Here is a 27719-nt window from a genome sequence, read left to right as displayed (position 1 = left end):
GCATCCTAACAAACTCGATAAGAAACACTAATGCAAAATTCTCGTCCTTATTTAAGTATGCGACAGCGGAAGCTCTTAATAATTACCTGAGAATAAACATGCTTAAAACGTCAACAAAAATGTTGGTGAGTTATAGGTTTAACCTATATATATCAAATCATAATAATAGACCACAAGATTTCATATTTCAATACACATCCCATACATAGAGATAAAAATCATTCATATGGTGAACACCTGGTAACCGACATTAACAAGATGCATATATAAGAATATCCCCATCATTCCGGGACACCCTTCGGATATGATATAAATTTCGAAGTACTAAAGCATCCGGTACCTTGGATGGGGTTTGTTAGGCCCAATAGATCTATCTTTAGGATTCGCGTCAATTAGGGTGTCTGTTCCCTAATTCTTAGATTACCAGACTTAATAAAAAGGGGCATATTCGATTTCGATAATTCAACCATAGAATGTAGTTTCACGTACTTGTGTCTATTTTGTAAATCATTTATAAAACCTGCATGTATTCTCATCCCAAAAATATTAGATTTTAAAAGTGGGACTATAACTCACTTTCACAGATTTTTACTTCGTCGGGAAGTAAGACTTGGCCACTGGTTGATTAACGAACCTATAACAATATATACATATATATCAAAGTATGTTCAAAATATAATTACAACACTTTTAATATATTTTGATGTTTTAAGTTTATTAAGTCAGCTGTCCTCGTTAGTAACCTACAACTAGTTGTCCACAGTTAGATGTACAGAAATAAATCGATAAATATTATCTTGAATCAATCCACGACCCAGTGTATACGTATCTCAGTATTGATCACAACTCAAACTATATATATTTTGGAATCAACCTCAACCCTGTATAGCTAACTCCAACATTCACATATAGAGTGTCTATGGTTGTTCTGAAATATATATAGATGTGTCGACATGATAGGTCGAAACATTGTATACGTGCCTATGGTATCTCAAGATTACATAATATACAATACAAGTTGATTAAGTTATGGATGGAATAGATTTGTTACCAATTTTCACGTAGCTAAAATGAAAAAAATTATCCAATCTTGTTTTACCCATAACTTCTTCATTTTAAATCCGTTTTGAGTGAATCAAATTGCTATGGTTTTATATTGAACTCTATTTTATGAATCTAAACAGAAAAAGTATAGGTTTATAGTCGGAAAAATAAGTTACAAGTCGTTTTTGTAAAGGTAGTCATTTCAGTCGAAAGAACGACGTCTAGATGACCATTTTAGAAAACATACTTCCACTTTGAGTTTAACCATAATTTTTGGATATAGTTTCATGTTCATAATAAAAATCATTTTCTTAGAATAACAACTTTTAAATCTAAGTTTATCATAGTTTTTAATTAACTAACCCAAAACAGCCCGTGGTGTTACTACGACGGCGTAAATCCGGTTTTACGGTGTTTTTCGTGTCTCCAGGTTTTAAATCATTAAGTTAGCATATCATATAGATATAGAACATGTGTTTAGTTGATTTTAAAAGTCAAGTTAGAAGGATTAACTTTTGTTTGCGAACAAGTTTAGAATTAACTAAACTATGTTCTAGTGATTACAAGTTTAAACCTTCGAATAAGATAGCTTTATATGTATGAATCGAATGACGTTATGAACATCATTACTACCTTAAGTTCCTTGGATAAACCTACTGGAAAAGAGAAAAATGAATCTAGCTTCAACGGATCCTTGGATGGCTCGAAGTTCTTGAAGCAGAATCATGACACGAAAACAAGTTCAAGTAAGATCATCACTTGAAATAAGATTGTTATAGTTATAGAAATTGAACCAAAGTTTGAATATGATTATTACCTTGTATTAGAATGATAATCTACTATAAGAAACAAAGATTTCTTGAGGTTGGATGATCACCTTACAAGATTGGAAGTGAGCTAGCAAACTTGAAAGTATTCTTGATTTTATGTAACTAGAACTTGTAGAATATATGAAGAACACTTAGAACTTGAAGATAGAACTTTAGAGAGATCAATTAGATGAAGAAAATTGAAGAATGAAAGTGTTTGTAGGTGTTTTTGGTCGTTGGTGTATGGATTAGATATAAAGGATATGTAATTTTGTTTTCATGTAAATAAGTCATGAATGATTACTCATATTTTTGTAATTTTATGAGATATTTCATGCTAGTTGCCAAATGATGGTTCCCACATGTGTTAGGTGACTCACATGGGCTAGTTACGAGTACGAATACGGGTGCATACGAGTAGAATTGTTGATGAAACTGAACGAGGATGTAATTGTAAGCATTTTTGTTAAGTAGAAGTATTTTGATAAGTGTATTGAAGTCTTTCAAAAGTGTATAAATACATATTAAAACACTACATGTATATACATTTTAACTGAGTCGTAAGTCATCGTTAGAAGTTACATGTAAGTGTTGTTTTGAAACCTTTAGGTTAACGATCTTGTTAAATGTTGGTAACCCAATGTTTATAATATCAAATGAGATTTTAAATTATTATATTATCATGATATTATCATGTATGAATATCTCTTAATATGATATATATACATTAAATGTCTTTACAACGATAATCGTTACATATATGTCTCGTTTAAAAATCATTAAGTTAGTAGTCTTGTTTTTACATATGTAGTTCATTGTTAATATACTTAATGATATATTTACTTATCATAGTATCATGTTAACTATATATATATCCATATATATGTCATCATATAGTTTTTACAAGTTTTAACGTTCGTGAATCACCGGTCAACTTGGGTGGTCAATTGTCTATATGAAACATATTTCAATTAATCAAGTCTTAACAAGTTTGATTGCTTAACATGTTGGAAACACTTAATCATGTAAATAACAATTTCATTTAATATATATATAAACATGAAAAAGTTCGGGTCACTACACTATAAGCGCCTTTGACGTAATTATGTTGATCTATATGATGAGTTGGCTGCCCTCGGGTCGCGAGTCATGCCGAGTTTACTTCAAAAAAGAGGAAGCTTCCGGAAGGAGATGATTCTGATTTGTAGTGACCTGAACTTTTCCATGTTTATATATATTAATTGAGATTGATATTTACATGATTAAATGTTTCCAACATGTTAAGCAATCAAACTTGTTAAGACTTGATTAATTGAAATATGTTTCATATAGACAATTGACCACCCAAGTTGACCAGCGATTCACGAACGTTAAAACTTGTAAAAACGACATGACGATATATATATGGATATACATATGGTTAACATGAGATTATGATAAGTAAGTATCTCCATAAGTATATTAACAATGAGTTATATACATATAAACAAGACTACTAACTTAAGGATTTCGAAACGAGACATATATGTAACGATTATCGTTGTAACGACATTTAAATGTATATATATATATATATATATATATATATATCATATTAAGATATATTAATATATCATAATATCATGATAATATAATAATTTAACATCTCATTAGATATAATAAACAATGGGTTAACAACATTAATTGAGATCGTTAACTTAAAGGTTTCAAAACAACACTTACATGTAACGACTAACGATGACTTAACGACTCAGTTAAAATGTATATACAAGTAGTGTATTTAGATGTATTAAAATACTTTTGGAAGACTTCAAGACATATATCAAAACACTCATACTTAACGAAAATGGTTACAGTTACTTTTCCATTCTTTTCTTTCATCAAGAATTCTAGTCGTATTCTTACCCGTATTATACACAGCTTCAAAACGTACTTACTATGAGTATATACCAATAGGAACTAGCATGGGATTCCACTCTTGATTATGTCATGTATGACTAATCAATTTTAACTTCTACCATGAGCTAGTCAACTAACTAGAACTCCTTTTAACCCCACTCACCACTCACCAATTACCACTCATCATTCACTCCATTTCACTTCCAATTCTCTTTCTAATTCTCTCTCAACACACACACACACACTATTATGAATGTATTTTACCAGTAGTTAATCATCATCTTCATCAAAAATCACTTCAAGAATCAAGCTATAATCATCATAGGAAGAACACTTCAAGAACACTTCAAAAATCCCTTCAAGTTTACTAATTTACTTCCAAGCTTTCTAATCCATTCCAAGTAATCATCTAAGATCTAGAAACCTTTGTTATATACAGTAGGTTATCTTTCTTATTCAAACTTTGATTCAATTTCTATAACTATAAACTATCTTAATTCGAGTAAAAATCTTACTTGAACTTGTTTTTGTGTCATGATCCTACTTCAAGAACTTTCAAGCCATCCAAGATCCTTTAAAGCTAGATCATTTCTTGTCACTTCCAGTAGGTTTACCTACTAAACTTGAGGTAGTAATGATGTTCATAACATCATTCGATTCATATATATAAAACTATCTTATTCGAAGGTTTAAACTCGTAATCACTAGAACATAGTTTAGTTAATTCTAAACTTGTTCGCAAACAAAAGTTAATCCTTCTAACTTGACTTTTAAAATTAACTACACACATGTTCTATATCTATATGATATTCTAACTTAATGATTTAAAACCTGGAAACACGAAAAACACCGTAAAACCGGATTTACGCCGTCGTAGTAACACCGCGGGCTGTTTTGGGTTAGTTAATTAAAAACTATGATAAACTTTGATTTAAAAGTTGTTATTCTGAGAAAATGATTTTTATTATGAACATGAAACTATATCCAAAAATTATGGTTAAACTCAAAGTGGAAGTATGTTTTCTAAAATAGTCATCTAGACGTCGTTCTTTCGACTGAAATGACTACCTTTACAAAAATGACTTGTAACTTATTTTTCTGAATATAAACCTATACTTTTTATGTTTAGATTCATAAAATAGAGTTCAATATGAAACCATAGCAATTTGATTCACTCAAAACGGATTTAAAATGAAGAAGTTATGGGTAAAACAAGATTGGATAATTTTTCTCATTTTAGCTACGTGAAAATTAGTAACAAATCTATTCCAACCATAACTTAATCAACTTGTATTGTATATTATGTAATCTTGAGATACCATAGACACATATACAATGTTTCGACCTATCATGTCGACACATCTATATATATTTCGGAACAACCATAGACACTCTATATGTGAATGTTGGAGTTAGCTATACAGGGTTGAGGTTGATTCCAAAATATATATAGTTTGAGTTGTGATCAATACTGAGATACGTATACACTGGGTCGTGGATTGATTCAAGATAATATTTATCGATTTATTTCTGTACATCTAACTGTGGACAACTAGTTGTAGGTTACTAACGAGGACAGCTGACTTAATAAACTTAAAACATCAAAATATATTAAAAGTGTTGTAAATATATTTTAAACATACTTTGATATATATGTATATATTGTTATAGGTTCGTGAATCAACCATTGGCCAAGTCTTACTTCCCGACGAAGTAAAAAATCTGTGAAAGTGAGTTATAGTCCCACTTTTAAAATCTAATATTTTTGGGATGAGAATACATGCAGGTTTTATAAATGATTTACAAAATAGACACAAGTACGTGAAACTAAATTCTATGGTTGAATTATCGAAATCGAATATGCCCCTTTTTATTAAGTCTGGTAATCTAAGAATTAGGGAACAGACACCCTAATTGACGCGAATCCTAAAGATAGATCTATTGGGTCTAACAAACCCCATCCAAAGTACCGGATGCTTTAGTACTTCAAAATTTATATCATATCCGAAGGGTGTCCCGGAATGATGGGGATATTCTTATATATATGCATCTTGTTAATTTCGGTTACTAGGTGTTCACCATATGAATGATTTTTATCTCTATGTATGGGATGTGTATTGAAATATGAAATCTTGTGGTCTATTGTTACGATTTAATATATATAGGTTAAACCTATAACTCACCAACATTTTTGTTGACATTTAAAGCATGTTTATTCTCAGGTGAATACTAAGAGCTTCCGCTGTTGCATACTAAAATAAGGACAAGATTTGGAGTCCATGTTTGTATGATATTGTGTAAAAACTGCATTCAAGAAACTGATTTCGATGTAACATATTTGTATTGTAAACCATTATGTAATGGTCGTGTGTAAACAGGATATTTTAGATTATCATTATTTGATAATCTACGTAAAGTTTTTTAAACCTTTATTTATGAAATAAAGGTTATGGTTTGTTTTAAAAATGAATGCAGTCTTTGAAAAACGTCTCATATAGAGGTCAAAACCTCGCAACGAAATCAATTAATATGGAACGTTTTTAATCAATAAGAACGGGACATTTCAGTTGATATCCGAGCGTTGGTCTTAGAGAACCAGAAAATTTGCATTAGTGTGTCTTATCGAGTTTGTTAGGATGCATTAGTGAGTCTGGACTTCGACCATGTTTTCTTTAAAAATGATTGCTTAACATTTTTGTTGGAAACTATATATTTTTAACATATGAATATTACGTGATATATTAATCTCTTAACGTGTTTGATATTATGTGATAGATGTCTACCTCTAGAACAAGTCCCATTGACTCACCTAATAATAATGAAGAGTCAAATGTAAATTGGAATGATTCGTGGACTGATTCACAAGTTCCCGAAGAGGAACCGGAAGAAGAGTCGGAACCGGAAGAAGAATCGGAACTGGAAGAAGAATCGGAACCGGAAGAAGAAATAGAACCGGTGGGAGAAATAATAAAATGGTTAAGTAATAGAGAATCCTCAACCAACCGACCAAGGTTAATTATGGTCAATGGTATTTCCGCCAAGGAAGCAAAATATTGGGAGGATTACCAATTCTCCGATGAATCGGATTCCGACGAGAATTCCGATGATGTTATAGAAATTACCCCAACTGAATTTAAAAAGGCAAAAGAAAATAATAAGGGAAAGGGCATAAAAATAGAGAAATCTAATTCCAACCCCGATGAACTTTATATGTATCGCCAACCCCCGAAGTCCTTAAGTTGTAACAATGACCCGGGAACCTCTAAACCACCAGGTTTTTCTAAACCAATGTGGACAACGACGGCTCGTATTAGGGGAACATCATATATCCCTAGAAACTTAGTAAAACGAACCAAAACCAAACAAGAAGAAACGAGCGAGTCGAAATAAGATAGTTGTATTCGTGTGGTGTAATATATGTAATATAGTGTGCTTATGCTTTATGATATATGTAAAAATTGCTTGTATTAATAAGTATTTTTTTTTATGAATCTAACTCTTGTCTATTTTACAGTATAAAAACACAAAATGGATAGACAACCCAATATTTTAAGAGACCTACCCGGAGACATGATTGATGAAATCTTGTCTAGAGTCGGTCAGAATTCCTCGGCACAACTATTTAAGGCGAGATCAGTTTGTAAGACATTCGAAGAACGTTCCAAGAATGCCTTGGTTTATAAAAGGCTTTCGTTCGAAAGATGGGGGATATCACATTGGGAAATCCATAAGTTACGATGTGTTTACTTTGACGCATATATTGCGGGGAACCCAAATGCTATTTTACGCAACGGGTTAAGAAATTATTTTGACTCAGTATATCCGAATATAGGACTTCGTGATTTAGAAAAAGCGGATAACATGCAACATAAAGAAGCATGTTATGCTTACGGGATAGTAATGTTCGCTTCTCACCAAAGTGAGAACAAGAACATCGGGCTACAACTATTAAACAAAACGTTCCCACAAGTGACGGAGTCGGTAATTGGGGTAAGAAATGAGGTTTTTAGGTTATTACGAGACTGTTGGTCATTACGTAACCCTCGTCCCTTTGACGACGTTACAGCACGCTGTCTTATCAATGGCCATAACGGTTATGTTCCACAAGACCAAGGATGGGAAGTAGTCCTAGTAAAACCAGAATGCATGACTTGTTTCTGGACGTATGAATTACGTGTCTTTATTGCCTTTGCTGAACGACTTGTGTACTAGCTAGAATTATCTTCACAACTATCTTGTATCAAAGTTATTGTGTGCTATATTTCATGCTTTATGTAAAATAAGCGGTATTGTAAGTTTGTAAAATATTGTATAAAAGTTTGAACGCGAAATATTATTACAATCAGTTTTTCATATAGAATTGTAGTAGTTGAATTGTATATTAGCTACTAAGTATGAACTTAACGGGTAGGTACTACCCGAATTTAAACTTATAAAACGCTAATATGAAGAAAAAGCTTTTATAAATGAGTTCATATTATGCTACGAAATACTATTAACTACTCTTAATATTCTGTATGATTAACTTGTTCCATTTGACTATTTTGAAGGAAATGGCACCGACTACTCGACACACCGTGAATATGAATGAAGAGGAATTCCGTACTTTTCTAGCTTCAAACATAGCCGCAGTACAGGCTGCGCTACATACCAACAATAACCTTGGATCTGGCAGTACAGGAAATCGTGTAGGATGCACCTACAAAGAATTCACTGCCTGCAAACCTTTGGAATTTGATGGAACCGAAGGACCGATCGAATTGAAACGGTGGACCGAGAAGGTCGAATCGGTGTTTGCCATAAGTAATTGTACTGAAGAGGACAAAGTGAAGTACGCTACGCATACCTTCACAGGTTCTGCGTTAACATGGTGGAATACCTATCTAGAGCAAGTGGGACAAGATGATGCGTACGCACTACCGTGGTCAGCATTCAAGCACTTGATGAATGAGAAGTACCATCCCAGAACCGAGGTCAATAAGCTCAAGACAGAACTTAGAGGGTTACGAACCCAAGGATTTGATATTACCACGTATGAAAGACGATTCACAGAATTGTGCCTATTGTGTCCGGGAGCATTCGAAGATGAGGAAGAGAAGATCGACGCGTTTGTGAAAGGATTACCGGAAAGAATCCAAGAAGATATAAGTTCACACGAGCCCGCCTCCATACAACAGGCATGTAGAATGGCTCACAAACTAGTGAACCAGATTGAAGAAAGAATTAAAGAACAGACTGCTGAAGAGGCCAATGTGAAGCAAGTCAAAAGAAAGTGGGAGGAAAACGGTGATAAGAATCACCAATACAACAACAACAATTACAACAATAATCGCAACAATTATCCCAACAATCGCAACATCAATCGCAACTACAACAAACGGCCCAACAACAACAACAACAACAACAACAACAACAACAACAACAACAGCAACTACAACAATCATCCCAACAACAATAATAACCGCAACAACAACAACAATCAGAAGCAGCTATGCCAAAGGTGTGAAAAGTATCACTCGGAGTTCTGCACCAAATTTTGCAACAAGTGTAAAAGAAATGGTCATAGCGCGGCGAAGTGTGAGGTCTACGGACCAGGGGTTAATAGAACGAAAGGAACAAATGGTGTCGGAACGGGTAATGGCGGAGCAAGTAGTGTCGGAGCAAGTTATGCCAATGTAGTTTGTTATAAATGTGGAAAACCGGGCCACATTATTAGAAATTGCCCGAACCAGGAGAACACGAATGGACAAGGCCGCGGAAGAGTTTTCAATATTAATGCGGCAGAGGCACAGGAAGACCCGGAGCTTGTTACGGGTACGTTTCTTATTGACAATAAATCTGCTTACGTTTTATTTGATTCGGGTGCGGATAGAAGCTATATGAGTAGAGATTTTTGTGCTAAATTAAGTAGTCCATTGACGCCTTTGGATAGTAAATTTTTACTCGAATTAGCAAATGGTAAATTAATTTCAGCAGATAATATATGTCTGAATCGAGAAATTAAACTGGTTAGCGAAACATTTAAGATTGATTTGATACCAGTAGAGTTAGGGAGTTTTGATGTGATAATCGGTATGGACTGGTTGAAAGAAGTGAAAGCAGAGATCGTTTGTTACAAAAATGCAATTCGCATTATACGAGAAAAAGGAAAACCCTTAATGGTGTACGGAGAAAAGGGCAACACGAAGCTACATATTATTAGTAATTTGAAGGCACAAAAACTAATAAGAAAAGGTTGCTATGCTGTTCTAGCACACGTCGAGAAAGTACAAACTGAAGAAAAGAGCATCAATGATGTTCCCATTGCAAAAGAATTTCCCGATGTATTTCCGAAAGAATTACCGGGATTACCCCCACAGCGATCCGTTGAATTTCAAATAGATCTTGTACCAGGAGCTGCACCAATAGCTCGTGCTCCTTACAGACTCGCACCCATCGAGATGAAAGAACTGCAAAGCCAATTACAAGAACTTTTAGAGCGTGGTTTCATTCGACCAAGCACATCACCGTGGGGAGCTCTTGTTTTGTTTGTCAAGAAGAAAGATGGTACATTCAGGTTGTGTATCGACTACCGAGAGTTGAACAAACTTACCATCAAGAACCGCTACCCACTACCGAGAATCGACGACTTATTTGATCAACTACAAGGCTCGTCTGTTTATTCAAAGATTGACTTACGTTTCGTGTATCATCAAATGCGGGTGAAAGAAGATGATATACCAAAGACTGCTTTCAGAACACGTTACGGTCATTACGAGTTTATGGTCATGCCGTTTGGTTTAACTAATGCACCAGCTGTGTTCATGGACCTTATGAACCGAGTGTGTGGACCATACCTTGACAAGTTTGTCATTGTTTTCATTGATGACATACTTATTTACTCAAAGAATGACCAAGAACATGGTGAACATTTGAGAAAGGTGTTAGAAGTATTGAGGAAGGAAGAATTGTACGCTAAGTTTTCAATGTGTGCATTTTGGTTGGAAGAAGTTCAATTCCTCGGTCACATAGTGAACAAAGAAGGTATTAAGGTGGATCCGGCAAAGATAGAAACTGTTGAAAAGTGGGAAACCCCGAAAACTCCGAAACACATACGCCAGTTTTTAGGACTAGCTGGTTATTACAGAAGGTTCATCCAAGACTTTTCCAGAATAGCAAAACCCTTGACTGCATTAACGCATAAAGGGAAGAAATTTGAATAGAATGATGAACAAGAGAAAGCGTTTCAGTTATTGAAGAAAAAGCTAACTACGGCACCTATATTGTCATTGCCTGAAGGGAATGATGATTTTGTGATTTATTGTGACGCATCAAAGCAAGGTCTCGGTTGTGTATTAATGCAACGAACGAAGGTGATTGCTTATGCGTCTAGACAATTGAAGATTCACGAACAAAATTATACGACGCATGATTTGGAATTAGGCGCGGTTGTTTTTGCATTAAAGACTTGGAGGCACTACTTATATGGGGTCAAAAGTATTATATATACCGACCACAAAAGTCTTCAACACATATTTAATCAGAAACAACTGAATATGAGGCAGCGTAGGTGGATTGAATTATTGAATGATTACGACTTTGAGATTCGTTACCACCCGGGGAAGGCAAATGTGGTAGCCGATGCCTTGAGCGGGAAGGACAGAGAGCCCATTCGAGTAAAATCTATGAATATAATGATTCATAATAACCTTACTACTCAAATAAAGGAGGTGCAACAAGGAGTTTTAGAAGAGGGAAATTTAAAGGATGAAATACCCAAAGGATCGGAGAAACATCTTAATATTCGGGAAGACGGAACCCGGTATAGGGCTGAAAGGATTTGGGTACCAAAATTTGGAGATATGAGAGAAATGGTACTTAGAGAAGCTCATAAAACCAGATACTCAATACATCCTGGAACGGGGAAGATGTACAAGGATCTCAGGAAATATTTTTGGTGGCCGGGTATGAAAGCCGATGTTGCTAAATACGTAGGAGAATGTTTGACGTGTTCTAAGGTCAAAGCTGAGCATCAGAAACCATCAGGTCTACTTCAACAACCCGAAATCCCGGAATGGAAATGGGAAAACATTACCATGGATTTCATCACTAAATTGCCAAGGACTGCAAGTGGTTTTGAAACTATTTGGGTAATAGTTGATCGTCTCACCAAATCAGCACATTTCCTGCCAATAAGAGAAGATGACAAGATGGAGAAGTTAGCACGAATGTATTTGAAGGAAGTCGTCTCCAGACATGGAATACCAATCTCTATTATCTCTGATAGGGATGGCAGATTTATTTCAAGATTCTGGCAGACATTACAGCAAGCATTAGGAACTCGTCTAGACATGAGTACCGCCTATCATCCACAAACTGATGGGCAGAGCGAAAGGACGATACAAACGCTTGAAGACATGCTACGAGCATGTGTTATTGATTTCGGAAATAGTTGGGATCGACATCTACCATTAGCAGAATTTTCCTACAACAACAGCTACCATTCAAGCATTGAGATGGCGCCATTTGAAGCACTTTATGGTAGAAAGTGCAGGTCTCTGATTTGTTGGAGTGAAGTGGGGGATAGACAGATTACGGGTCCGGAGATTATACAAGAAACTAAAGAGAAGATCATCCAAATTCAACAACGGTTGAAAACCGCCCTAAGTCGACAAAAGAGCTACGCTAATATTAAAAGAAAAGATATAGAATTTGAAATTGGAGAGATGGTCATGCTTAAAGTTGCACCTTGGAAAGGCGTTGTTTGATTTGATAAACGAGGGAAATTAAATCCAAGGTATATTGGACCATTCAAGATTATTGATAGTGTCGGACCAGTAGCTTACCGACTTGAGTTACCTCAACAACTCGCGGCTGTACATAACACTTTCCACGTCTCAAATTTGAAGAAATGTTTTGGTAAAGAAGATCTCACTATTCCGTTAGATGAAATCCAAATCAACGAAAAACTCCAATTCATCGAAGAACCCGTCGAAATAATGGATCGTGAGGTTAAAAGACTTAAGCAAAACAAGATACCAAATGTTAAGGTTCGATGGAATGCTCGTAGAGGACCCGAGTTCACCTGGGAGCGTGAAGATCAGATGAAGAAGAAATACCCGCATCTATTTCCAGAAGATTCGTCAACACCTTCAACAGCTTAAAATTTCGGGACGAAATTTATTTAACGGGTAGGTACTGTAGTGACCCGAACTTTTCCATGTTTATATATATTAATTGAGATTGATATTTACATGATTAAATGTTTCCAACATGTTAAGCAATCAAACTTGTTAAGACTTGATTAATTGAAATATGTTTCATATAGACAATTGACCACCCAAGTTGACCGACGATTCACGAACGTTAAAACTTGTAAAAATGACATGACAATATATATATGGATATACATATGGTTAACATGAGATTATGATAAGTAAGTATCTCCATAAGTATATTAACAATGAGTTATATACATATAAACAAGACTACTAACTTAAGGATTTCGAAACGAGACATATATGTAACGATTATCGTTGTAACGACATTTAAATGTATATATATCATATTAAGATATATTAATATATCATAATATCATGATAATATAATAATTTAACATCTCATTAGATATAATAAACAATGGGTTAACAACATTAATTGAGATCGTTAACTTAAAGGTTTCAAAACAACACTTACATGTAACGACTAATGATGACTTAACGACTCAGTTAAAATGTATATACAAGTAGTGTATTTAGATGTATTAAAATACTTTTGGAAGACTTCAAGACATATATCAAAACACTCATACTTAACGAAAATGGTTACAGTTACTTTTCCATTCTTTTCTTTCATCAAGAATTCTAGTCGTATTCTTACCCATATTATACACAGCTTCAAAACGTACTTACTATGAGTATATACCAATAGGAACTAGCATGGGATTCCACTCTTGATTATGTCATGTATGACTAATCAATTTTAACTTCTACCATGAGCTAGTCAACTAACTAGAACTCCTTTTAACCCCACTCACCACTCACCAATTACCACTCATCATTCACTCCATTTCACTTCCAATTCTCTTTCTAATTCTCTCTCAACACACACACACACACACACACACACACACACACACTATTATGAACGTATTTTTCCAGTAGTTAATCATCATCTTCATCAAAAATCACTTCAAGAATCAAGCTATAATCATCATAGGAAGAACACTTCAAGAACACTTCAAAAATCCCTTCAAGTTTACTAATTTACTTCCAAGCTTTCTAATCCATTCCAAGTAATCATCTAAGATCAAGAAACCTTTGATATATACAGTAGGTTATCTTTCTTATTCAAGATAATATTCATATTCAAACTTTGATTCAATTTCTATAACTATAAACTATCTTAATTCGAGTAAAAATCTTACTTGAACTTGTTTTTGTGTCATGATCCTACTTCAAGAACTTTCAAGCCATCCAAGATCCTTTGAAGCTAGATCATTTCTTGTCACTTCCAGTAGGTTTACCTACTAAACTTGAGGTAGTAATGATGTTCATAACATCATTCGATTCATATATATAAAACTATCTTATTCGAAGGTTTAAACTCGTAATCACTAGAACATAGTTTAGTTAATTCTAAACTTGTTCGCAAACAAAAGTTAATCCTTCTAACTCGACTTTTAAAATTAACTACACACATGTTCTATATCTATATGATATGCTAACTTAATGATTTAAAACCTGGAAACACGAAAAACACCGTAAAACCGGATTTACGCCGTCGTAGTAACACCGCGGGCTGTTTTGGGTTAGTTAATTAAAAACTATGATAAACTTTGATTTAAAAGTTTTTATTCTGAGAAAATGATTTTTATTATGAACGTGAAACTATATCCAAAAATTATGGTTAAACTCAAAGTGGAAGTATGTTTTCTAAAATGGTCATCTAGACGTCGTTCTTTCGACTGAAATGACTACCTTTACAAAAATGACTTGTAACTTATTTTTCTGACTATAAACCTATACTTTTCTGTTTAGATTCATAAAATAGAGTTTAATATGAAACCATAGCAATTTGATTCACTCAAAAACGGATTTAAAATGAAGAAGTTATGGGTAAAACAAGATTGGATAATTTTTCTCATTTTAGCTACGTGAAAATTGGTAACAAATCTATTCCAACCATAACTTAATCAACTTGTATTGTATATTATGTAATCTTGAGATACCATAGACACATATACAATGTTTCGACCTATCATGTCGACACATCTATATATATTTCGGAACAACCATAGACACTCTATATGTGAATGTTGGAGTTAGCTATACAGGGTTGAGGTTGATTCCAAAATATATATAGTTTGAGTTGTGATCAATACTGAGATACGTATACACTGGGTCGTGGATTGATTCAAGATAATATTTATCGATTTATTTCTGTACATCTAACTGTGGACAACTAGTTGTAGGTTACTAACGAGGACAGCTGACTTAATAAACTTAAAACATCAAAATATATTAAAAGTGTTGTAAATATATTTTAAACATACTTTGATATATATGTATATATTGTTATAGGTTCGTGAATCAACCAGTGGCCAAGTCTTACTTCCCGACGAAGTAAAAAATCTGTGAAAGTGAGTTATAGTCCCACTTTTAAAATCTAATATTTTTGGGATGAGAATACATGCAGGTTTTATAAATGATTTACAAAATAGACACAAGTACGTGAAACAAAATTCTATGGTTGAATTATCGAAATCGAATATGCCCCTTTTTATTAAGTTTGGTAATCTAAGAATTAGGGAACAGACATCCTAATTGACGCGAATCCTAAAGATAGATCTATTGGGCCTAACAAACCCCATCCAAAGTACCGGATGCTTTAGTACTTCGAAATTTATATCATATCCGAAGGGTGTCCCGGAATGATGGGGATATTCTTATATATATGCATCTTGTTAATGTCGGTTACCAGATGTTCACCATATGAATGATTTTTATCTCTATGTATGGGATGTGTATTGAAATATGAAATCTTGTGGTCTATTGTTACGATTTGATATATATAGGTTAAACCTATAACTCACCAACATTTTTGTTGACATTTAAAGCATGTTTATTCTCAGGTGAATACTAAGAGCTTCCGCTGTTACATACTAAAATAAGGACAAGATTTGGAGTCCATGTTTGTATGATATTGTGTAAAAACTGCATTCAAGAAACTGATTTTGATGTAACATATTTGTATTATAAACCATTATGTAATGGTCGTGTGTAAACAGGATATTTTAGATTATCATTATTTGATAATCTACGTAAAGCTTTTTAAACCTTTATTTATGAAATAAAGGTTATGGTTTGTTTTAAAAATGAATGCAGTCTTTGAAAAACGTCTCATATAGAGGTCAAAACCTCGCAACGAAATCAATTAATATGGAACGTTTTTAATCAATAAGAACGGGACATTTCATGATTGATAAAACATACGTATGTTATCACTTATCGTTGTTGTTATCTATTTTTCTGTTATGACTTGCCGACGTATTTAGTCCTTTATTTCGAGATACCTGTTTTACCACTTCGAGACCGTATATTCTATATACATATTTTGGATAATATTCCATTCTTATTTTAATTATGCGCGAGTACATTGATGTTATTATTATCATCTCTATTATTGTTGTCTGTTCGCACCAAAGATATTGAAATAAAACATACATAACACGTTTAAATTTCGTTATAATATAAGTTCAAATTATATTAACTATATGATCTTTCTTACATTAGTAGACATTGACAATTACGTATATTTACACTACATAATCCTATGGTCAACTTCTGGAATTTAGATAAGATATATACTACTCTGTTTGCCATGAAGTACTCGTCAAAAGTTTTGTAATGAAGTTACCCGCAACATGTCCGAAAACCAAACCCTAATGTTTTGTAGGGAAGTCACAGTGACTTAAAACACACCTAATTGTATTCCTGGAATATTTAGCACCTTATTAGAGTTTTGTATTAAGTTGTCAATCTTTATAAAATCATAGAAGAGTCATATGAACATGGATCTTGAGTCTAAATTCAGTAGTTTTTCAAGATCGATAACCCTATCATCTCAGATTTCCAGTTTAGAATTACTTGTAGTCCGTAAATGGATTTTTTCTTACTTGAACTAAACATACTATGTCACGATTCTTACATATACACACAGCACGGAATCTAAGTTGGATTATGTTGACCACGCTATCTAGAACGTATGGAGTAATGTCAAATGGAAATACGAGTTAGGGTAATATAATGACCGAGATTATATTATGGTAACTCATATAGAAGTTCCGACATCGCAATATAAGGAATTGAAAACGACTCAGAGTAGTTTATTTTGATAAATACCGCTTAGTAAATAAGCCTGGTAATCTTAAACTTAATGTAAAGACATAAATCATAGAGATTAATCATACTATAATGTTGTTAGTACGTATACCCGCTACAAATCGTAACTACTCGACACTACTCGTCATTACCTATCACTACTTAGCATTACAAAGACACTTGTAAGTAACTAGGGGGTAAATAGTTACTTAATACGATTTTTAAAACTTTTTCGATGATCAATAAGATTTGAACAATCCTTGATCACATTAATCAACACTAACCATTGTGTAGTGTGTTTATGTTTGTAAAAGTGCGGAATGTAAAATAAAGAACATAAACACACAGATTTATAGTGGTTCGGGTGGATGTTAACTAATCCAACTTAATCCACTCCCCAATTCACTAATCGAGATTTTTGCTTCACTAAGCACCTTTCTCCAAGTCCAGTGGAGATCCAATTTACAAGCCTTGTACTTCTCCTTAGACAACAAAACTAATCCTTCTATCCCTTTGAAAGATTACCTCCAACTTAGATCAACTTGTCTTTACCTTGGACACGTATTAATCGCCAGTGAGATTAATTAACTCCCTAACTCCCTATAAGGAAGATGATATCTAAGCTAGCATATGCTTCTAATTACGAAGAGCAAAGACTAACCCTTTTCTAGTGATAAAAATCCTAAGACAATTCTTAGGATTAGTACAACACTATGCAAACTTATAAAGATAAGAATTTGAAAGTAAGTTTACAAACACCCCTTTTATAATCTATGAGATTATAAAACTTCTCTTGCTAATCACAAACATATGTAGAAGTGTTATGTTCTTGTGATTCTCTGATGATTTTGAGTTGTAGCATGCAAAAGTCTACAAAGTTCTCCAAGCCTTGATATTTATATGGAGAGATAAACAAGTCAGTCGTCTTTGCGGCTTGAACTACGGTCGACTGTGGGTCGACCGCACGCGGTCCTGTCCAAAATATCTATCCGTTGTATAGCCATTTGAATCAGTTTTGGACATCACTCTTTAGACACTTTACTTCATTTAACACCTGCAAAAGGTACCCAACATCCTATATAAGTACTATATGTATTAAATGTCCATTTACCTTGGATGTATTGCCTTGATAGTGACTTGTCATGGTCAAGCTGGAAAGTCTAACATTCTTGGATACAAGTTATGATAATCATTTGAGGCAATCTCAGTTTTGTCATAATCCTTTATTTGTAATTAACACATTTGCTAAATCTCTATTGTTTAGTCAACATGTCATTGATGACACAAACCCACTTTAATCACAAAGCATGCTAGTATTCAAATTTTAACTTGTTTGTAATTAATTAAGTGTGTTAATGATGTCTTGACAATTTAAGCAAGTAATAACAATTAAGCATGTTGCAAGACATCAAGTTAAATCAAGTTTAAACTTATTCATAAACTTAATTTTAGACTTAAGCAAACCTATGTGTTTTAATTATCCATTGTCTTTTAAAATTACTAGATTATGACATTTTAAGCATTATCCAAGTATCACAAGCATATATTGAAGTAGTCCAAATACTAGTTGGTGGAATCCAACTTGTAACACATAGCAACACATGGTTCATACGTACACATATTAAATAACTACTTAACATTTAGCACTTAGTACATAGTCAAATAATACACATGTATTAATAGCAAGTAGTCAAATAATATCCATGTAATGACTAGCAAGAGATCACTAAATAATCTAGAATTAAACATGTAGTGATAACATAGCATTAAGCTAAAGCTATGTAAGTTTTACTTGCAAAGTGTCATTTGCAAGATTAATGTATAAGTATACATTAATATCCAACACATGTACAAGGAAGGAGCAATTCTTGGTTGGGACTTGGTGACCATCCTAAGAATGTCTAGATACATTTTAGATGTACATGTTTTTCTAAAACACTTATGTGTTATCCTTAATCAACGCTTAATCCTCATCAAGGTGTCATTATATGTGATTAACCAAGATTAGCGTTCTAGTGACCAAAACTCCTTTGGGTATGAAGGAGGCAACTATTCTAAGTATGTTTGAATAGGTTTCATGAATTATAGATGCCCCGAAGTAGTTAAACTAAAATCGATGTAATTTTGGACAGAAGCTTCTACGATCGATCCACGATCGGCCGTTGAGTCGATCATGCTACACTGATATCATAAATCTGGGTGCATGTCTCTACGGTCTGACATGCGTTCGATCGTGGTCCTAACCGTGTAGCTCAGTTTTCATTTTAAGCTTTATTTGATTTTGATCTTTAGCTAGAGTAGTGTAGATTAGTAAACTTGTATATTTATGTCAAGATGTCTACCATCACATTTAGTTATGTGCATATATCATCATCAAAACACTTATTGTTATGGGTTAAGATTTGTATTTTCATTAAGCATAATCCCACATACCCCCCCAATATTCTCCCCCTTTTTGATGATGACAAACACAAAAGTGATGGTGGACATTTATCTATAAATATGCACAAGTGTTAACATCACTTATCCAACTTTCTCCCCCTTTTATGAAAACAAAAAGGTTAGCTCCCCTTGGAACTAAGCTCGCCCTAAGACAAATGCACCCCTTGAACCGTACACGATGGAAAATAACAACCACACCATATCAAAACACACAAACACAAATTGTATTCATTCCTAAATGAAAGTGCACACATAAACACCAATCATAGAAGAGCACACAGGAGAATCATGCAATAAATATCTCATACGAGATTTACATGAGTTTGGTAGGGATTTAAGAGTTGTGATCGGAGGTGTGATGATTTTCCTTGATGATATCCTCAAGTTTGGTTAACTGTTGACCATTTTTCAGAATGTTTCCATGAATTACATTATTTTGTCCTTGATGTGAGAGAGAACGAAAATTAGGAGGATTGTCTAGTGAAGGTTCATGATCATGTTTGGTTGAAGCTCTACATATTGGGTATGAAGATGCTTGAGTAGCGTGAAAGGGAGATGTTATACCAACATATGTGAATAGTTTGGTCAGATGTAGACCATACGAAAGGGACATATGAAGATTTTGAGCCGCATGTTGCATTCTTGACACCATAAGAAATGCGACATTTACTTTGAATGAGTTCAAGAGACACCATAGGAGAGTGATCTCATTTGCATCAAGACGCCGAAGTTGTTCACCCTTTCCATAGACGTTTGAGGAAATGATCTGTTGCCAAAGAACATACGTTGGAGCAAGATGACGACAAAAAAATCCATCCTCACTGATGGAATCGGTTTTGAGTGTTCCATTACATAATGTTTCAAGAACACTATCTCTCTTTACCTATTCGGGAAATTCATCAAAGGAATTTGGGTTTAGGAAGACTGTTCATCCTTCATTCAGAACATCCATGATGTTTCCAAACTCTTCAAGTGTCAAAGAATAGCCTTTTTCATAAAATGAAAATCATAACTTCCCATCAATTTGTGAAAATTGGAAGTTTTTGTAGAATTCTTTGATGTGAAGTGGGTAAAGTGGTCCTCTTAGATGGAGGAATGCATCCCACTTAATTTTGGATAGATTGTCAAGAGATTAAGTAGACAAGTGATGGGTAAGCACTTCTCTTCCCTCAACAATGTATCTCATTTCTTAAGATTAAATGGTGATGAGTTTGCTTGCTTTGATTATTGATTTATAAATGGTTATGGATATGAATGATGATAAGCACCTAACTTTGATGCTTTTTCACAAATTTGGTGTGGTGGAACTGATTGTATCTCAGTATTTGATTTTTCTTTCAAATCAATTGTAAGGAATGTGACAAAGCGTGAAAGACTGTTCACGGTTTAGTCCACGGTCGACCGTAGGGTCATCCGTGCTTAGTCATTATTTGATTTGTTTGATTTCTTTCAAGTGTTATAGTTTACCACAAACATAAAGCTATTGCTTATCACAAACAGACGGTTACATGTTTTCCAAGAACATAGTAGTCACGCATTACTTTTTTCAAAAGTTAAACAAAGACTTCACAAGTCTTATAAACCAGACATCTTAATTAAGCATCCTAAACTCTCTTACATGAGAGTGCCTTCGCCATGTCCTTTATAGCCTTCAAGATTTTGGAGTTGTTCTTTTTAAGCTTCACTTCTTTCTCAAGAACTTATCCACCCTTGCGCATCGGTTTAGGTTCAAGAAATCTTGATAGTTTCGCTCCATGCTTTCCTCCTCGCTTTCGAAAGAAATTTCCTTTACTCTTGATGCCTCACCGCCTCACCGGGGTCGTATTTTTCGATGTCCTCCGATTCACTGTCAGAACTCGCGGGTCTTTTGTGAGATGTTTTGGTTTGATGACTGCTTCTGACAAGAGTGAGTTTGTTGATTGGCTCAAGAAACGGGGCATGAGAAAGGTGAGGAGTGGCCTCTAAATGAGTGAACAACATGCTGAGATGTAGACTGTAGGGGAGTCCTCTGGTCTTTTCAGTAAGTACCTTGCTCATTCTTAAGGCCATAAGAAAAGCGGCATTGATGGGTTGATCGAACTCAACAGCCCACACACAAAAATTTGTGTGGCATGAACATTTGAATGATTTCCTCCTCTACAGTAGATGTTGTGATCTATTATCTTGTTTCATATGTTATACTTAGGAAATAGATCCCTTCCCATCAAACCATGAGTAAGAATTTTGGAGTGGTCGGCGTTGGGGTTGTAGAATTGGTTTAGAAACTCAGTTGCCTGGATGTATTCAGGTAAATTTTCCATCTTGTGTTTCCTACTATAGAAGCAGTGTCATATAGTAGGAACATTCAGAATTGTACCAAATTGCTCCAAAGTGAGTTCATACCAATGATTTTTTAGATGGAATTTTACGATGCCATCTTCAAAGATGAAGTTGGCACATAATTCTTTCACAAGTTCTGGATACATCATTCCATCTGAAATGTCCTGTTCATATCGATTATAAACGTTTCATATTAATTAATTTCCTTGCGAGGTATTGACCTCTATATGAGACGTTTTTCAAAGACTGAATTCGATTTTTAAAACAAACCATAACCTTTATTTTATCGATAAAGGTTTAAAATATTATGACGTTTATCAAACAATGATAATCTATAATATAGCATTTTCACATGACCATTACATAATGGTTTACAATAATATTACACAACAATATAAGTCTTCAAATGCAGTTTTCAAACATTACTATACAAGCATGCAGACTCCAATCTTGTCTTTATTTAGTATGCAATAGCGGCAGCTCTTAATAATCACCTGAGAATAAACATGCTTTAAATGTCCAAAAAATGTTGGTGAGTTATAGGTTTAACCTATATATTTATCAATTCGTAATAATAGACCACAAGATTTTCAATTTCCATTTCTCAATAACATGCAAACTGCATAAAAATCATTCATATGATGAACACCTGGTAACCGACCTTAACAGGATGCATATAGAATATCCCCATCATTCTGGGGCTCTCATCGAACATGATAAATCGAAGTACTAAAGCATCCGTAACTCGGATGAGGCTTGTTGGGCCAAATAGATCTATCTTTAGGATTCACGTCAATTGGTGGCGATTATAATAAACACCAATTCTTAGGCTACCAAGCTAAAAAGGGGCATATTCGGTTCGATAATTCAACATAGAATGTAATTTCGATCACTTGTGTCTATTTTGTAAAATATTTATAAAACTGCATGTATTCTCATCCCAAAATAATAGATTTTAAAAGTGGGACTATAACTCACTTTCACAGATTTTTACTTTGTCGGGAAGTAAAACTTGGCCACGGGTTAATTCACGAACCTATAACAAATGTATAGATATATATCAAGGTATGATCGAAATATATTCACAACAATTTTTTATTACGTTTTAACTATTTAAGTTTGTTAAGTCAGTAGTCCAACGTTAGTAATCTACAACTAATTGTCCACAGTTAGATGTACATAAATAAATCAATATATATTATCTCGAATCAATCCATGACCCAGTGTATACAAGTCTCAGGCTAGATCACAACTCAAAGTATATATATTATTTTGGAATCAACCTCAACCATGTATAGCTAACTCCAGTATTACTGCATATAGAGTGTCTATGGTTGTTCCAAATAATATATATAGATGGATTGATATGATATGTCAAAACATTGTATACGTGTCTATGGTATCCCAAGATTACATAATATATGTTAGAATACATGTATAATACAATATAAGCTAGTTAAGTTATGATTTGTATAGATTTGTTACAAATTTCACGTAGCTACAACAAGCAAAATTATCCAATCTTGTTTTACCCATAACTTCTTTGTTTTAAATCCGTTTGGAGTGATTCAAGTTGCTATGGTTTCATAATGATCTGAAATTTATGAAACTAAACTAGAAAAAGTATAAGTTTATAGTCGGAAATACAGGTTATAAGTCAATATTGTAAGAGGTAGTCATTTCAGTCGAAAGAACGACGTCTTGATGACCATTTTGAAAAACATACTTCAACTTTGAGTTTGTGACGACCCGAAAATTTCTGAACAAATTTAAAGTTGATCTTTATATGTTTCCGACATGATAAGCAAAGTCTGTAATGTTGAAATCTCAAAAACTTTGAATTATGTTCATATGACCAATTACCCTTCGACTATTCTTGACGATTCACGAACCATTAAACGAATATAATTATATATGTATATGTGTATATATATTATAACTTGAAACGTAAGCAAAATATTAAATTTAATACTTTACATGATTGTATCTGTTTCAAAATGTTTATCGATGGAATTAGAAGATAAGATCAAATGATTAATTTATCAGATACATTGAATTATGATTACGAGTCTCTGTTGAGAGGTCCACTTTGATTTAGAAAACCTTTCTTTTTTTAACGGTATCCGGAATATTTGGTAAAAGTGATTTACAAAAGTATCATTAACGAGAGTTAGTCAAAAAGTTAGTAATCATTTTCGTTTAAATTTCAAAAGTGTACTTTACTATCACTAACTCGTGTCCTTTGATAAATCAACTAGTTAGTTTTCATATTAAAAACATTATTTGGTAAAATAACTACTATTATTTAAAACGGGTTATATTATATAAAACAAACTTTGAAATGTAATTGGTTTTGAAAGACTAAATACTATAACATTAGATAAATATTACAAAAATATATATATTGTACAAATTTACAATTCTAAATATATATATATATATATATATATATATATATATATATATATATATATATATATATATATATATATATATATATATATATATATTAACTTAATCATAAAACGTCCTGATTTAAAATTATATATTTTGATAAACAACGAGCCACTAAATTATAGAAGCAAATGACCACAACACTCAATTACATAAGTTACATTTTTTGTAAAAAATTTATCAATGTTATTTTATCAAATAAATATGTAATACAAAGATATTTTACTACGTGTAATATAATTACATTAATACTACCTATCATATTATTTTTATGATAATAAATGAACTTTATAAATTTTATTACTTAAGGTATATAAAAGCATATTTTTATTATATAAATTTGAATAATAAATGAAATATATTATTTACTCTATTAAATCTTTTAAAAATATTTAAAAATATAAAATGACGATATTTAAACTATATAATAATCATGTATAAATTTTGGAAATCATTTTGAGTCAAATTGACTTTTGTTGACTTTTGCATATTAGTCTCGAGCATTAGGATTGGGGTACACTATGACTTGACCTAAATTGTTAGACAAATATTGACCAACATATGAATATATATAATTAATTTAGGTTCGTGAATCCTAGGCCAACCTTGCACTTGTTCAATGACGTTGTACGTATTTTTACTACGAAATACAGTATTGTGAGTTCATTTAATTCCCTTTTATTCTTTATATTTTTGGGACTGAGAATACATGCGCTGTTTTTATAACTGTTTCCTAAATGCTTTTGAGATATATTTTTGAACTGAGAATAAATGAACTGTTTTTATAAATGATTGACGAAATAGACACAAATATTTAAAACTACATTCTATGATAGAATTATTTGGATTCAGAGGTTCGATTTGTAAGTTAACGGAGAGATGATTTTGCATTGCGTACGCATTAGCTCCCGTTTTAACTACCATTGGCGGGATGATTTTGCATTACACGCACGCACTAGCCCCCGATGTATTGTATTGTATTATAGTCAACTTTGTAGTTGGTAACGGAGGGATGATTTTGCATTGCGTACGCATTAGCCCCCGTTTCAGCTACCCTCGGAGGGATGATTTTGCATTGCGTACGCATTATCCCCCGTTGTAAGAATTATATTGTATTAACTACCACGGTGAGATGATTTTGTCATTGCACTACGCATTAGCTACCGTTGGTGAGTTGTTTGAAAGGTTCTGGTGTTCTTCATATGAATGATTTTATAGCAGGAATAGACCTGCACAGATTGTTTTCTAATTATGAGTATCTTGTGGTATATTATATTATTGAAAATGATTGATTATGAAAAACTAATGAACTCACCAACCTTTTGGTTGACACTTTAAAGCATATTTATTCTCAGGTATTAAAGAATTCTTCCGCCGTGCATTTGCTCATTTTAAAGATATTACTTGGAGTCATTCATGGCATATATTTTGAAAGACGTCGCATTCGAGTCATTGAGTTCATCAAGATTAATATTAAGTCAATTATAGTTGGGTAGTTTATATTATGAAATGGTATGCATGCCTGTCAATTTTCGACGTAAAGAAAGTTTATCTTTTAAAAACGAATGCAATGTTTGTAAAATGTATCATATAGAGGTCAAATACCTCGCGATGTAATCAACTATTGTGAATCATTTATAATGTATATGAACGGGTCCTTTCAGTTGGTATCAGAGCGGTGGTCTTAGCAAACCAGGTCTGCATTAGTGTGTCTAACTGATAAGTCGTTAGGATGCATTAGTGAGTCTGGACTTCGACCGTGTCTGGATGTCAAAAGTTTTGCTTATCATTTTGTGTCAAAAATTAACTACTTATCATCCTCAGGAAATTACCTGCTTATCATTTTTAGTCTAAGACACGTCTTGTTGCATTGATTGCATGAATAGTGTATAGATAAAATTCATATCTTAGCGTATCTGCTAAATCATATCTTATCGTATCTATTACTGTAAACTTTGCCTGACATATTCCGTAAATTTCTCTGTAATCTACGAAATCTTTTGATCTATATATATAGATATCCTATGTAAATAGAATACCACCCGATAGCTGGAAAATCATTTTATATCGAAAAATCCTTTATCCAATCATACGAAATGGAATTCGTCATCAGTTCAAGTCACTCGGATTCCGAAATGGAATCTCACTCAAGCTCCGAAAGCAGTGTGACTGGAATGAATCAACCAATCAGCCATCATTTATTTTGGATGAATTGGGGATGGGTTCGTAGCCTCCTCAATCATTGGAGACAAGAAGAAGGCGATCCTTTCCATCCACCACATTGCCCTCTTGGAGAAGAACCCGAAGCACTTACCGGCGAACCTGTCCGAAAAACCATATTGTCTCTCATTTTTCCAGAGTATCTCGTCACGATTATATACTACATCAAATTCTAGATTTTATTTATCCGCTTGTCCGAACCAAAAATCACCCCGGTATAATAGAAGATGTCAACGAGCTTCGCGCTCGGGTAGTGGCTTTGGAGAATATGGTGCAAAGGTTACAAACACCAGCAGCAGCACCAGCAGCATAACTAGTACCACCATCATCAAAGCCAACAGTACCATTACCACCCCACTACAACCGTGTCGTAAACCTTAACTTTATAATCTGTTCCACGAGCACCAATGTCATACGCCCTGTAGATACCAAGGAATACCAACAACAACAAACGATGAAGTGTTGATTCATAACTTCATTTGAGAAACATTCTGCGGCGAATATGTAATCTCTAAAGTCTTAGAAATTACCTATTCTAACCCTAACCATAACTTAGTTGAGTAAACCAAAATGATAGAAGGAAGAGTAGAAACCCTGACAAAAAAAATGGTGTGTGATTTACAAGCTACACTTGTTTTGCCAACAGCATTAACAGTACCATTAGCATCACCAGCCCAGTCGGTGCCGTCAACATCATTAGCACTAACAGCACCTATAACATCACAAACTACGTCAGTTCAAGAATTACCATGGACGTCATTACGAATAAATAACGCGTATATTGTATCAACGAGTTATGAAGTATTAACTCATTTCCTCTGAAGAAATTATATGTATACTTATATATATATATATATATATATATATATATATATATATATATATATATATATATATATATATATATATATATATAAATTTTGAGATCAAAATAAATCTTTCTGTACTAAGCTATTATGTGTGAATCTTAACTACTCGGTTAATTCATATTACTAATATGCAATTATGTACGTCCTCCGTCCGCAACTTAACCATCGTTAACTACAATTTCCGTTCCAATTCAATACATTCTAACTCATAATAAACCAAGTGTATTATTCAAATATATGTTTGATTTTACACCTTCATCTTCGATATACTCAAAACTCTCTAAGAAATATCATTCGTACCT

The sequence above is a fragment of the Rutidosis leptorrhynchoides genome, chromosome 10, assembly GCF_046630445.1.
Source record: "Rutidosis leptorrhynchoides isolate AG116_Rl617_1_P2 chromosome 10, CSIRO_AGI_Rlap_v1, whole genome shotgun sequence".
NCBI lineage: Eukaryota > Viridiplantae > Streptophyta > Magnoliopsida > Asterales > Asteraceae > Rutidosis > Rutidosis leptorrhynchoides.
Note: the sequence above shows the minus strand (reverse complement) of the source record.